Raw genomic sequence first — 15,018 nt, forward strand, 5'->3', positions numbered from 1 at the left:
AAAAGCAAACAAACTATTACATTTAAAAAAATAATTAACATTTTTTATTTGCCAATACTGGGGCTTGAACCCACAACCTTGTGCGGACCTGTTAGTCAGTTAACCACCAGCTTAACCCACTGAGCTACCATTTCTGACTTGTTCAAGCAGTCAATAAGCCTAATAAATCAACATGGCTTTGTTTCTTTACTTCAACACCATGTAACTCATATTAAAAGTAGGCCAAACAAGTTTTTCACAAAAGACAAATAAATAAAGCAATCTTTTGAACAGGTCTCTTTAATAAACAAATTGATTTACAGTTTAATGTTACAAAAGCAAACAAACTATTAGATTTCAAAAGAGAAATAAAATGTTTAATGGCTAATACTGGGGCTTGAACCCACAACCTTGTGCGGACCTGTTAGTCAGTTAACCACCAGCTTAACCCACTGAGCTACCATTTCTGAATTGCTCAAGCAGTCAAAAAGCCTAATAAACCAACATGGCTTTTTTTCTTTACTTCAACACCATGTAACTCATATTAAAAGTAGGCCAAACAAGTTTTTCAGAAAAGACAAATAAATAAAGCAATCTTTTGAACAGGTCTCTTTAATTAACAAATAGATTTACAGTTGAATGTCACAAAAGCAAACAAACTATTACATTTAAAAAGAGAATTAAATTTTTTTACTTGCCAATACTGGGGCTTGAACCCACAACCTTGTGGGGACCTGTTAGTCTGTTAACCACCAGCTTAACCTACTGCGCTACCATTTCTGACTTGTTCAAGCAGTCAATAAGCCTAATAAACCAACATAGCTTCTTTTCCATACTTCAACACCATGAAACTCATTAAAAGTAGGCCAAACAAGTCTTTCAACAAAGACAAAGAAAAAAAGCAATCTTTTGAATAGGTCTCTTTAATAAACAAATTGATTTACAGTTTATTGTCACAAAAGCAAACAAACTATTAAATTTCAAAAGAGAAATAAAATGTTTAGTTGCCAATACTTGGGCTTAAACCCACAACCTTGTGCGGACCTGTTAGTCAGTTAACCACCAGCTTAACCCACTGAGCTACCATTTCTGATGTGTTCAAGCAGGCAATAAGCCTAATAAACCAACATGGCTTTTTTCTTTACTTCAACACCATGTAACTCATATTAAAAGTAGGCCAAACAAGTTTTTCACAAAAGACAAATAAATAAAGCAATCTTTTGAACAGGTCTCTTTAATTAACAAATAGATTTACAGTTTAATGTAACAAAAGCAAACAAACTATTACATTTAAAAATTTTGACTTGCCAATACTGGGGCTTGAACCCACAACTTTGTGCGGACCTGTTAGTCAGTTAACCACGAGCTTAACCCACTGAGCTACCATTTCTGACTTGCTCAAGCAGTCAATAAGCCTAATAAACCAACATGGCTTTGTTTCTTTACTTCAACACCATGTAACTCATATTAAAAGTAGGCCAAACAAGTTTTTCACAAAAGACAAATAAATAAAGCAATCTTTTGAACAGGTCTCTTTAATAAACAAATTGATTTACAGTTTAATGTCACAAAAGCAAACAAACTATTAGATTTCAAAAGAGAAATAAAATGTTTAATGGCTAATACTGGGGCTTGAACCCACAACCTTGTGCGGACCTGTTAGTCAGTTAACCACCAGCTTAACCGACTGAGCTACCATTTCTGATGTGTTTAAGCAGTCAATAAGCCTAATAAACCAACATGGCTTTTTTCTTTACTTCAACACCATGTAACGCATATTAAAAGTAGGCCAAACAAGTTTTTCACAAAAGACAAATAAATAAAGCAATCTTTTGAACAGGTCTCTTTAATTAACAAATAGATTTACAGTTTAATGTCACAAAAGCAAACAAACTATTACATTTAAAAAGGGAATTAAATTTTTGTACTTGCCAATACTAGGGCTTGAACCCACAACCTTGTGGGGACCTGTTAGTCAGTTGACCACCAGCTTAACCTACTGCGCTACCATTTCTGACTTGTTCAAGTAGTCAATAAGCCTAATAAACCAACATAGCTTCTTTTCCATACTTCAACACCATGAAACTCATTAAAAGTAGGCCAAACAAGTCTTTCAACAAAGACAAATAAATAAAGCAATCTTTTGAACAGGTCTCTTTAATTAACAAATAGATTTACAGTTTAATGTCACAAAAGCAAACAAACTATTACATTTTTTATTTGCCAATACTGGGGCTTGAACCCACAACCTTGTGCGGACCTGTTAGTCAGTTAACCACCAGCTTAACCCACTGAGCTACCATTTCTGACTTGTTCAAGCAGTCAATAAGCCTAATAAATCAACATGGCTTTGTTTCTTTACTTCAACACCATGTAACTCATATTAAAAGTAGGCCAAACAAGTTTTTCACAAAAGACAAATAAATAAAGCAATCTTTTGAACAGGTCTCTTTAATAAACAAATTGATTTACAGTTTAATGTCACAAAAGCAAACAAACTATTAGATTTCAAAAGAGAAATAAAATGTTTAATGGCTAATACTGGGGCTTGAACCCACAACATTGTGCGGACCTGTTAGTCAGATAACCACCAGCTTAACCCACTGAGCTACCATTTCTGACTTGCTCAAGCAGTCAATAAGCCTAATAAACCAACATGGCTTTTTTTCTTTACTTCAACACCATGTAACTCATATTAAAAGTAGGCCAAACAAGTTTTTCAGAAAAGACAAATAAATAAAGCAATCTTTTGAACAGGTCTCTTTAATTAACAAATAGATTTACAGTTGAATGTCACAAAAGCAAACAAACTATTACATTTAAAAAGAGAATTAAAATGTTTTACTTGCCAATACTGGGGCTTGAACCCACAACCTTGTGGGGACCTGTTAGTCAGTTAACCACCAGCTTAACCTACTGAGCTACCATTTCTGACTTGTTCAAGCAGTCAATAAGCCTAATAAACCAACATAGCTTCTTTTCCATACTTCAACACCATGAAACTCATTAAAAGTAGGCCAAACAAGTCTTTCAACAAAGACAAATAAATAAAGCAATCTTTTGAACAGGTCTCTTTAATTAACAAATAGATTTACAGTTTAATGTCACAAAAGCAAACAAACTATTACATTCAAAAAAATAATTAACATTTTTTTACTTGCCAATACTGGGGCTTGAACCCACAACCTTGTGGGGACCTGTTAGTCAGTTAACCACCAGCTTAACCTACTGAGCTACCACTTCTGACTTTTGCAAGCAGTCAATAAGCCTAATAAACCAACATAGCTTCTTTTCCATACTTCAACACCATGAAACTCATTAAAAGTAGGCCAATCAAGTCTTTCAACAAAGACAAAGAAAAAAAGCAATCTTTTGAACAGGTCTCTTTAATTAACAAATAGATTTACAGTTTAATGTCACAAAAGCAAACAAACTATTACATTTAAAAAGAGAATTACATTTTTTTACTTGCCAATACTGGGGCTTGAACCCACAACTTTGTGGGGACCTGATAGTCAGTTAACCACCAGGTTAACCTACTGAGCTAACATTTCTGACTTCTTCAAGCAGTCAATAAGCCTAATAAACCAACATGGCTTTTTTCTATACTTTAACACCATGTAACTCATATTAAAAATAGGCCAAACAAGTTTTTCACAAAAGACAAATAAATAAAGCAATCTTTTGAACAGGTCTCTTTAATAAACAAATTGATTTACAGTTTAATGTCACAAAAGAAAACAAACTATTAGATTTCAAAAGAGAAATAAAATGTTTAATGGCCAATACTGGGGCTTGAACCCAAACCTTATGCGGACCTGTTAGTCAGTTAACCACCAGCTTAACCCACTGAGCTACCATTTCTGACTTGTTCAAACAGTCAATAAGCCTAATAAACAAACATGGCTTTTTTTCTTTACTTCAACACCATGTAACTCATATTAAAAGTAGGCCAAACAAGTTTTTCACAAAAGACAAAGAAAAAAAGCAATATTTTGAACAGGTCTCTTTAATTAACAAATAGATTTACAGTTTAATGTCACAAAAGCAAACAAACTATTACATTTAAAAAGAGAATTAAATTTTTTTACTTGCCAATACTGGGGCTTGAACCCACAACCTTGTGGGGACCTGATAGTCAGTTAACCACCAGCTTAACCTACTGAGCTAAAATTTCTGACTTCTTCAAGCAGTCAATAAGCCTAATAAACCAACATGGCTTTTTTCTATACTTTAACACCATGTAACTCATATTAAAAGTAGGCCAAACAAGTTTTTCACAAAAGACAAATAAATAAAGCAATCTTTTGAACAGGTCTCTTTAATAAACAAATTGATTTACAGTTTAATGTCACAAAAGAAAACAAACTATTAGATTTCAAAAGAGAAATAAAATGTTTAATGGCCAATACTGGGGCTTGAACCCACAACTTTGTGCGGACCTGTTAGTCAGTTAACCACCAGCTTAACCCACTGAGCTACCATTTCTGACTTGCTCAAGCAGTCAATAAGCCTAATAAACCAACATGGCTTTTTTTCTTTACTTCAACACCATGTAACTCATATTAAAAGTAGGCCAAACAAGTTTTTCACAAAAGACAAATAAATAAAGCAATATTTTGAACAGGTCTCTTTAATTAACAAATAGATTTACAGTTTAATGTCACAAAAGCAAACAAACTATTACATTTAAAAAGAGAATTAAAATGTTTTACTTGCCAATACTGGGGCTTGAACCCACAACCTTGTGGGGACCTGTTAGTCAGTTAACCACCAGCTTAACCTACTGAGCTACCATTTCTGACTTGTTCAAGCAGTCAATAAGCCTAATAAACCAACATAGCTTCTTTTCCATACTTCAACACCATGAAACTCATTAAAAGTAGGCCAAACAAGTCTTTCAACAAAGACAAATAAATAAAGCAATCTTTTGAACAGGTCTCTTTAATTAACAAATAGATTTACAGTTTAATGTCACAAAAGCAAACAAACTATTACATTCAAAAAAATAATTAACATTTTTTACTTGCCAATACTGGGGCTTGAACCCACAACCTTGTGGGGACCTGTTAGTCAGTTAACCACCAGCTTAACCTACTGAGCTACCACTTCTGACTTTTGCAAGCAGTCAATAAGCCTAATAAACCAACATAGCTCCTTTTCCATACTTCAACACCATGAAACTCATTAAAAGTAGGCCAATCAAGTCTTTCAACAAAGACAAGAAAAAAAGCAATCTTTTGAACAGGTCTCTTTAATTAACAAATAGATTTACAGTTTAATGTCACAAAAGCAAACAAACTATTACATTTAAAAAGAGAATTACATTTTTTTACTTGCCAATACTGGGGCTTGAACCCACAACTTTGTGGGGACCTGATAGTCAGTTAACCACCAGCTTAACCTACTGAGCTAACATTTCTGACTTCTTCAAGCAGTCAATAAGCCTAATAAACCAACATGGCTTTTTTCTATACTTTAACACCATGTAACTCATATTAAAAATAGGCCAAACAAGTTTTTCACAAAAGACAAATAAATAAAGCAATCTTTTAAACAGGTCTCTTTAATAAACAAATTGATTTACAGTTTAATGTCACAAAAGAAAACAAACTATTAGATTTCAAAAGAGAAATAAAATGTTTAATGGCCAATACTGGGGCTTGAACCCACAACCTTGTGCGGACCTGTTAGTCAGTTAACCACCAGCTTAACCCACTGAGCTACCATTTCTGACTTGCTCAAACAGTCAATAAGCCTAATAAACAAACATGGCTTTTTTTCTTTACTTCAACACCATGTAACTCATATTAAAAGTAGGCCAAACAAGTTTTTCACAAAAGACAAAGAAAAAAAGCAATATTTTGAACAGGTCTCTTTAATTAACAAATAGATTTACAGTTTAATGTCACAAAAGCAAACAAACTATTACATTTAAAAAGAGAATTAAATTTTTTTACTTGCCAATACTGGGGCTTGAACCCACAACCTTGTGGGGACCTGATAGTCAGTTAACCACCAGCTTAACCTACTGAGCTAAAATTTCTGACTTCTTCAAGCAGTCAATAAGCCTAATAAACCAACATGGCTTTTTTCTATACTTTAACACCATGTAACTCATATTAAAAGTAGGCCAAACAAGTTTTTCACAAAAGACAAATAAATAAAGCAATCTTTTGAACAGGTCTCTTTAATTAACAAATAGATTTACAGTTTAATGTCACAAAAGCAAACAAACTATTACATTTAAAAAGAGAATTAAAATTCTTTACTTGCCAATACTGGGGCTTGAACCCACAACCTTGTGGGGACCTGTTAGTCAGTTAACCACCAGCTTAACCTACTGAGCTACCATTTCTGACTTGTTCAAGCAGTCAATAAGCCTAATAAACCAACATAGCTTCTTTTCCATACTTCAACACCATGAAACTCATTAAAAGTAGGCCAAACAAGTCTTTCAACAAAGACAAATAAATAAAGCAATCTTTTGAACAGGTCTCTTTAATTAACAAATAGATTTACAGTTTAATGTCACAAAAGCAAACAAACTATTACATTCAAAAAAATAATTAACATTTTTTACTTGCCAATACTGGGGCTTGAACCCACAACCTTGTGGGGACCTGTTAGTCAGTTAATCACCAGCTTAACCTACTGAGCTACCACTTCTGACTTTTGTAAGCAGTCAATAAGCCTAATAAACCAACATAGCTTCTTTTCCATACTTCAACACCATGAAACTCATTAAAAGTAGGCCAATCAAGTCTTTCAACAAAGACAAAGAAAAAAAGCAATCTTTTGAACAGGTCTCTTTAATTAACAAATAGATTCACAGTTTAATGTCACAAAAGCAAACAAACTATTACATTTAAAAAGAGAATTACATTTTTTTACTTGCCAATACTGGGGCTTGAACCCACAACTTTGTGGGGACCTGATAGTCAGTTAACCACCAGCTTAACCTACTGAGCTAACATTTCTGACTTCTTCAAGCAGTCAATAAGCCTAATAAACCAACATGGCTTTTTTCTATACTTTTACACCATGTAACTCATATTAAAAATAGGCCAAACAAGATTTTCACAAAAGACAAATAAATAAAGCAATCTTTTGAACAGGTCTCTTTAATTAACAAATAGATTTAAAGTTTAATGTCACAAAAGCAAACAAACTATTACATTTAAAAAGAGAATTAAATTTTTTTACTTGCCAATACTGGGGCTTGAACCCACAACCTTGTGGGGACCTGATAGTCAGTTAACCACCAGCTTAACCTACTGAGCTAACATTTCTGACTTCTTCAAGCAGTCAATAAGCCTAATAAACCAACATGGCTTTTTTCTATACTTTAACACCATGTAACTCATTTTAAAAGTAGGCCAAACAAGTTTTTCACAAAAGACAAATAAATAAAGCAATCTTTTGAACAGGTCTCTTTAATTAACAAATAGATTTACAGGTAATGTCACAAAAGCAAACAAACTATTACATTTAAAAAGAGAATTAAAATTTCTTTAGTTGCCAATACTGGGGCTAGAACCCACAACCTTGTGGGGACCTGTTAGTCAGTTAACCACCAGCTTAACCTACTGAGCTACCATTTCTGGCTTGTTCAAGCAGTCAATAAGCCTAATAAACCAACATAGCTCCTTTTCCATACTTCAACACCATGAAACTCATTAAAAGTAGGCCAAACAACTCTTTCAACAAAGACAAATAAATAAAGCAATCTTTTGAACAGGTCTCTTTAATTAACAAATAGATTTACAGTTTAATGTCACAAAAGCAAACAAACTATTAAATTTCAAAAGAGAAATAAAATGTTTAATTGCCAATACTTGGGCTTAAACCCACAACCTTGTGCGGACCTGTTAGTCAGTTAACCACCAGCTTAACCCACTGAGCTACCATTTCTGACGTGTTCAAGCAGTCAATAAGCCTAATAAACCAACATGGCTTTTTTCTTTACTTCAACACCATGTAACGCATACTAAAAGTTGGCCAAACAAGTTTTTCACAAAAGACAAATAAATAAAGCAATCTTTTGAACAGGTCTCTTTAATTAACAAATAGATTTACAGTTTAATGTAACAAAAGCAAACAAACTATTACATTTAAAAATTTTTACTTGCCAATACTGGGGCTTGAACCCACAACTTTGTGCGGACCTGTTAGTCAGTTAACCACGAGCTTAACCCACTGAGCTACCATTTCTGACTTGTTCAACCAGTCAATAAGCCTAATAAACCAACATGGCTTTGTTTCTTTACTTCAACACCATGTAACTCATATTAAAAGTAGGCCAAACAAGTTTTTCACAAAAGACAAATAAATAAAGCAATCTTTTGAACAGGTCTCTTTAATTAACAAATAGATTTACAGTTTAATGTCACAAAAGCAAACAAACTATTACATTTAAAAAGAGAATTAAAATTTTTTACTTGCCAATACTGGGGCTTGAACCCACAACCTTGTGCGGACCTGTTAGTCAGTTAACCACCAGCTTAACCTACTGCGCTACCATTTCTGACTTGTTCAACCAGTCAATAAGCCTAATAAACCAACATGGCTTTGTTTCTTTACTTCAACACCATGTAACTCATATTAAAAGTAGGCCAAACAAGTTTTTCACAAAAGACAAATAAATAAAGCAATCTTTTGAACAGGTCTCTTTAATTAACAAATAGATTTACAGTTTAATGTCACAAAAGCAAACAAACTATTACATTTAAAAAGAGAATTAAAATTTTTTACTTGCCAATACTGGGGCTTGAACCCACAACCTTGTGCGGACCTGTTAGTCAGTTAACCACCAGCTTAACCTACTGCGCTACCATTTCTGACTTGTTCAAGCAGTCAATAAGCCTAATGAACCAACATAGCTTCTTTTCCATACTTCAACACCATGAAACTCATTAAAAGTAGGCCAATCAAGTCTTTCAACAAAGACAAAGAAAAAAAGCAATCTTTTGAACAGGTCTCTTTAATTAACAAATAGATTTACAGTTTAATGTCACAAAAGCAAACAAACTATTACATTTAAAAAGAGAATTAAATTTTTTTACTTGCCAATACTGGGGCTTGAACCCACAACCTTGTGGGGACCTGATAGTCAGTTAACCACCAGCTTAACCTACTGAGCTAACATTTCTGACTTCATCAAGCAGTCAATAAGCCTAATAAACCAACATGGCTTTTTTCTATACTTTAACACCATGTAACATATTAAAAGTAGGCCAAACAAGTTTTTCAAAAAAGACAAATAAATAAAGCAATATTTTGAACAGGTCTCTTTAATAAACAAATTGATTTACAGTTTAATGTCACAAAAGAAAACAAACTATTAGATTTCAAAAGAGAAATAAAATGTTTAATGGCCAATACTGGGGCTTGAACCCACAACCTTGTGCGGACCTGTTAGTCAGTTAACCACCAGCTTAACCCACTGAGCTACCATTTCTGACTTGTTCAAGCAGTCAATAAGCCTAATAAACCAACATGGCTTTTTTTCTTTACTTCAACACCATGTAACTCATATTAAAAGTAGGCCAAACAAGTTTTTCACAAAAGACAAATAAATAAAGCAATATTTTAAACAGGTCTCTTTAATTAACAAATAGATTTACAGTTTAATGTCACAAAAGCAAACAAACTATTACATTTAAAAAGAGAATTAAAATGTTTTACTTGCCAATACTGGGGCTTGAACCCACAACCTTGTGGGGACCTGTTAGTCAGTTAAACACCAGCTTAACCTACTGAGCTACCATTTCTGACTTGTTCAAGCAGTCAATGAGCCTAATAAACCAACATAGCTTCTTTTCCATACATCAACAACATGAAACTCATTAAAAGTAGGCCAAACAAGTCTTTCAACAAAGACAAATAAATAAAGCAATCTTTTGAACAGGTCTCTTTAATAAACAAATTGATTTACAGTTTAATGTCACAAAAGAAAACAAACTATTAGATTTCAAAAGAGAAATAAAATGTTTAATGGCCAATACTGGGGCTTGAACCCACAACCTTGTGCGGACCTGTTAGTCAGTTAACCACCAGCTTAACCCACTGAGCTACCATTTCTGACTTGCTCAAGCAGTCAATAAGCCTAATAAACCAACATGGCTTTTTTTCTTTACTTCAACACCATGTAACTCATATTAAAAGTAGGCCAAACAAGTTTTTCACAAAAGACAAATAAATAAAGCAATATTTTAAACAGGTCTCTTTAATTAACAAATAGATTTACAGTTTAATGTCACAAAAGCAAACAAACTATTACATTTAAAAAGAGAATTAAAATGTTTTACTTGCCAATACTGGGGCTTGAACCCACAACCTTGTGGGGACCTGTTAGTCAGTTAAACACCAGCTTAACCTACTGAGCTACCATTTCTGACTTGTTCAAGCAGTCAATGAGCCTAATAAACCAACATAGCTTCTTTTCCATACATCAACAACATGAAACTCATTAAAAGTAGGCCAAACAAGTCTTTCAACAAAGACAAATAAATAAAGCAATCTTTTGAACAGGTCTCTTTAATTAACAAATAGATTTACAGTTTAATGTCACAAAAGCAAACAAACTATTACATTCAAAAAAATAATTAAAATGTTTTACTTGCCAATACTGGGGCTTGAACCCACAACCTTGTGGGGACCTGTTAGTCAGTTAACCACCAGCTTAACCTACTGAGCTACCACTTCTGACTTTTGCAAGCAGTCAATAAGCCTAATGAACCAACATAGCTTCTTTTCCATACTTCAACACCATGAAGCTCATTAAAAGTAGGCCAATCAAGTCTTTCAACAAAGACAAAGAAAAAAAGCAATCTTTTGAACAGGTCTCTTTAATTAACAAATAGATTTACAGTTTAATGTCACAAAAGCAAACAAACTATTACATTTAAAAAGAGAATTAAATTTTTTTACTTGCCAATACTGGGGCTTGAAACCACAACCTTGTGGGGACCTGATAGTCAGTTAACCACCAGCTTAACCTACTGAGCTAACATTTTTGACTTCTTCAAGCAGTCAATAAGCCTAATAAACCAACATGGCTTTTTTCTATACTTTAACACCATGTAACTCATTAAAAATAGGCCAAACAAGTTTTTCACAAAAGACAAATAAATAAAGCAATCTTTTGAACAGGTCTCTTTAATAAACAAATTGATTTACAGTTTAATGTCACAAAAGAAAACAAACTATTAGATTTCAAAATGAGAAATAAAATGTTTAATGGCCAATACTGGGGCTTGAACCCACAACCTTGTGCGGACCTGTTAGTCAGTTAACCACCAGCTTAACCCACTGAGCTACCATTTCTGACTTGCTTAAGCAGTCAATAAGCCTAATAAACCAACATGGCTTTTTTTCTTTACTTCAACACCATGTAACTCATATTAAAAGTAGGCCAAACAAGTTTTTCACAAAAGACAAATAAATAAAGCAATATTTTGAACAGGTCTCTTTAATTAACAAATAGATTTACAGTTTAATGTCACAAAAGCAAACAAACTATTACATTTAAAAAGAGAATTAAAATGTTTTACTTGCCAATACTGGGGCTTGAACCCACAACCTTGTGGGGACCTGTTAGTCAGTTAACCACCAGCTTAACCCACTTAGCACCACTTCTGACTTTTGCAAGCAGTCCATAAGCCTAATGAACCAACATAGCTTCTTTTCCATACTTCAACACCATGAAACTCATTAAAAGTAGGCCAAACAAGTCTTTCAACAAAGACAAAGAAAAAAAGCAATCTTTTGAACAGGTCTCTTTAATAAACAAATTGATTTACAGTTTAATGTCACAAAAGCAAACAAACTATTAAATTTCAAAAGAGAAATAAAATGTTTAATTGCCAATACTTGGGCTTAAACCCACAACCTTGTGCGGACCTGTTAGTCAGTTAACCACCAGCTTAACCCACTGAGCTACCATTTCTGACGTGTTCAAGCAGTCAATAAGCCTAATAAACCAACATGGCTATTTTCTTTACTTCAACACCATGTAACTCATATTAAAAGTAGGCCAAACAAGTTTTTCACAAAAGACAAATAAATAAAGCAATCTTTTGAACAGGTCTCTTTAATTAACAAATAGATTTACAGTTTAATGTAACAAAAGCAAACAAACTATTAAATTTAAAAGAGAATTAAAAATTTTTTACTTGCCAATACTGGGGCTTGAACCCACAACCTTGTGCGGACCTGTTAGTCAGTTAACCACCAGCTTAACCCACTGAGCTACCATTTCTGACTTGTTCAAGCAGTCAATAAGCCTAATAAACCAACATGGCTTTGTTTCTTTACTTCAACACCATGTAACTCATATTAAAAGTAGGCCAAACAAGTTTTTCACAAAAGACAAATAAATAAAGCAATCTTTTGAACAGGTCTCTTTAATTAACAAATAGATTTACAGTTTAATGTCACAAAAGCAAACAAACTATTACATTTAAAAAATTAATTAACATTTTTTACTTGCCAATACTGGGGCTTGAACCCACAACCTTGTGGGGACTTGATAGTCAGTTAACCACCAGCTTAACCTACTGAACTACCATTTCTGACTTCTTCAAGCAGTCAATAAGCCTAATAAACCAACATGGCTTTTTTCTATACTTTAACACCATGTAACTCATATTAAAAGTAGGCCAAACAAGTTTTTCACAAAAGACAAAAAAATAAAGCAATCTTTTGATCAGGTCTCTTTAATAAACAAATTGATTTACAGTTTAATGTCACAAAAGCAAACAAACTATTAGATTTCAAAAGAGAAATAAAATGTTTAATGGCTAATACTGGGGCTTGAACCCACAACCTTGTGCAGACCTGTTAGTCAGTTAACCACCAGCTTAACCCACTGAGCTACCATTTCTGAATTGCTCAAACAGTCAATAAGCCTAATAAACCAACATGGCTTTTTTTCTTTACTTCAACACCATGTAACTCATATTAAAAGTAGGCCAAACAAGTTTTTCAGAAAAGACAAATAAATAAAGCAATCTTTTGAACAGGTCTCTTTAATTAACAAATAGATTTACAGTTGAATGTCACAAAAGCAAACAAACTATTACATTTAAAAAGAGAATTAAATTTTTTTACTTGCCAATACTGGGGCTTGAACCCACAACCTTGTGGGGACCTGTTAGTCTGTTAACCACCAGCTTAACCGACTGCGCTACCATTTCTGACTTGTTCAAGCAGTCAATAAGCCTAATAAACCAACATAGCTTCTTTTCCATACTTCAACACCATGAAACTCATTAAAAGTAGGCCAAACAAGTCTTTCAACAAAGACAAATAAATAAAGCAATCTTTTGAACAGGTCTCTTTAATTAACAAATAGATTTACAGTTTAATGTCACAAAAGCAAACAAACTATTACATTTAAAAAGAGAATTAAATTTTTTACTTGCCAATACTGGGGCTTGAACCCACAACCTTGTGGGGACCTGTTAGTCTGTTAACCACCAGCTTAACCTACTGCGCTACCATTTCTGACTTGTTCAAGCAGTCAATAAGCCTAATAAACCAACATAGCTTCTTTTCCATACTTCAACACCATGAAACTCATTAAAAGTAGGCCAAACAAGTCTTTCAACAAAGACAAATAAATAAAGCAATCTTTTGAACAGGTCTCTTTAATTAACAAATAGATTTACAGTTTAATGTCACAAAAGCAAACAAACTATTACATTTAAAAAAATAATTAACATTTTTTACTTGCCAATACTGGGGCTTGAACCCACAACCTTGTGGGGACCTGTTAGTCAGTTAACCACCAGCTTAACCCACTGAGCACCACTTCTGACTTTTGCAAGCAGTCCATAAGCCTAATGAACCAACATAGCTTCTTTTCCATACTTCAACACCATGAAACTCATTAAAAGTAGGCCAAACAAGTCTTTCAACAAAGACAAAGAAAAAAAGCAATCTTTTGAACAGGTCTCTTTAATAAACAAATTGATTTACAGTTTAATGTCACAAAAGCAAACAAACTATTAAATTTCAAAAGAGAAATAAAATGTTTAATTGCCAATACTTGGGCTTAAACCCACAACCTTGTGCGGACCTGTTAGTCAGTTAACCACCAGCATAACCCACTGAGCTACCATTTCTGACGTGTTCAAGCAGTCAATAAGGCTAATAAACCAACATGGCTTTTTTCTTTACTTCAACACCATGTAACTCATATTAAAAGTAGGCCAAACAAGTTTTTCACAAAAGACAAATAAATAAAGCAATCTTTTGAACAGGTCTCTTTAATTAACAAATAGATTTACAGTTTAATGTAACAAAAGCAAACAAACTATTACATTTAAAATTTTTTACTTGCCAATACTGGGGCTTGAACCCACAACTTTGTGCGGACCTGTTAGCCAGTTAACCACGAGCTTAACCCACTGAGCTACCATTTCTGACGTGTTCAAGCAGTCAATAAGCCTAATAAACCAACATAGCTTCTTTTCCATACTTCAACACCATGAAACTCATTAAAAGTAGGCCAAACAAGTTTTTCACAAAAGACAAATAAATAAAGCAATCTTTTGAACAGGTCTCTTTAATTAACAAATAGATTTACAGTTTAATGTCACAAAAGCAAACAAACTATTACATTTAAAAAGAGAATTAAAAATTTTTACTTGCCAATACCGGGGCTTGAACCCACAACCTTGTGGGGACCTGTTAGTCAGTTAACCACCAGCTTAACCTACTGAGCTACCACTTCTGACTTTTGCAAGCAGTCAATAAGCCTAATGAACCAACATAGCTTCTTTTCCATACTTCAACACCATGAAACTCATTAAAAGTAGGCCAATCAAGTCTTTCAACAAAGACAAAGAAAAAAAGCAATCTTTTGAACAGGTCTCTTTAATTAACAAATAGATTTACAGTTTAATGTCACAAAAGCAAACAAACTATTACATTTAAAAAGAGAATTACATTTTTTTACTTGCCAATACTGGGGCTTGAACCCACAACTTTGTGGGGACCTGATAGTCAGTTAACCACCAGCTTAACCTACTG

The sequence above is a fragment of the Silurus aristotelis genome (genome assembly GCF_946808225.1).
Source record: "Silurus aristotelis genome assembly, chromosome: 1".
NCBI lineage: Eukaryota > Metazoa > Chordata > Actinopteri > Siluriformes > Siluridae > Silurus > Silurus aristotelis.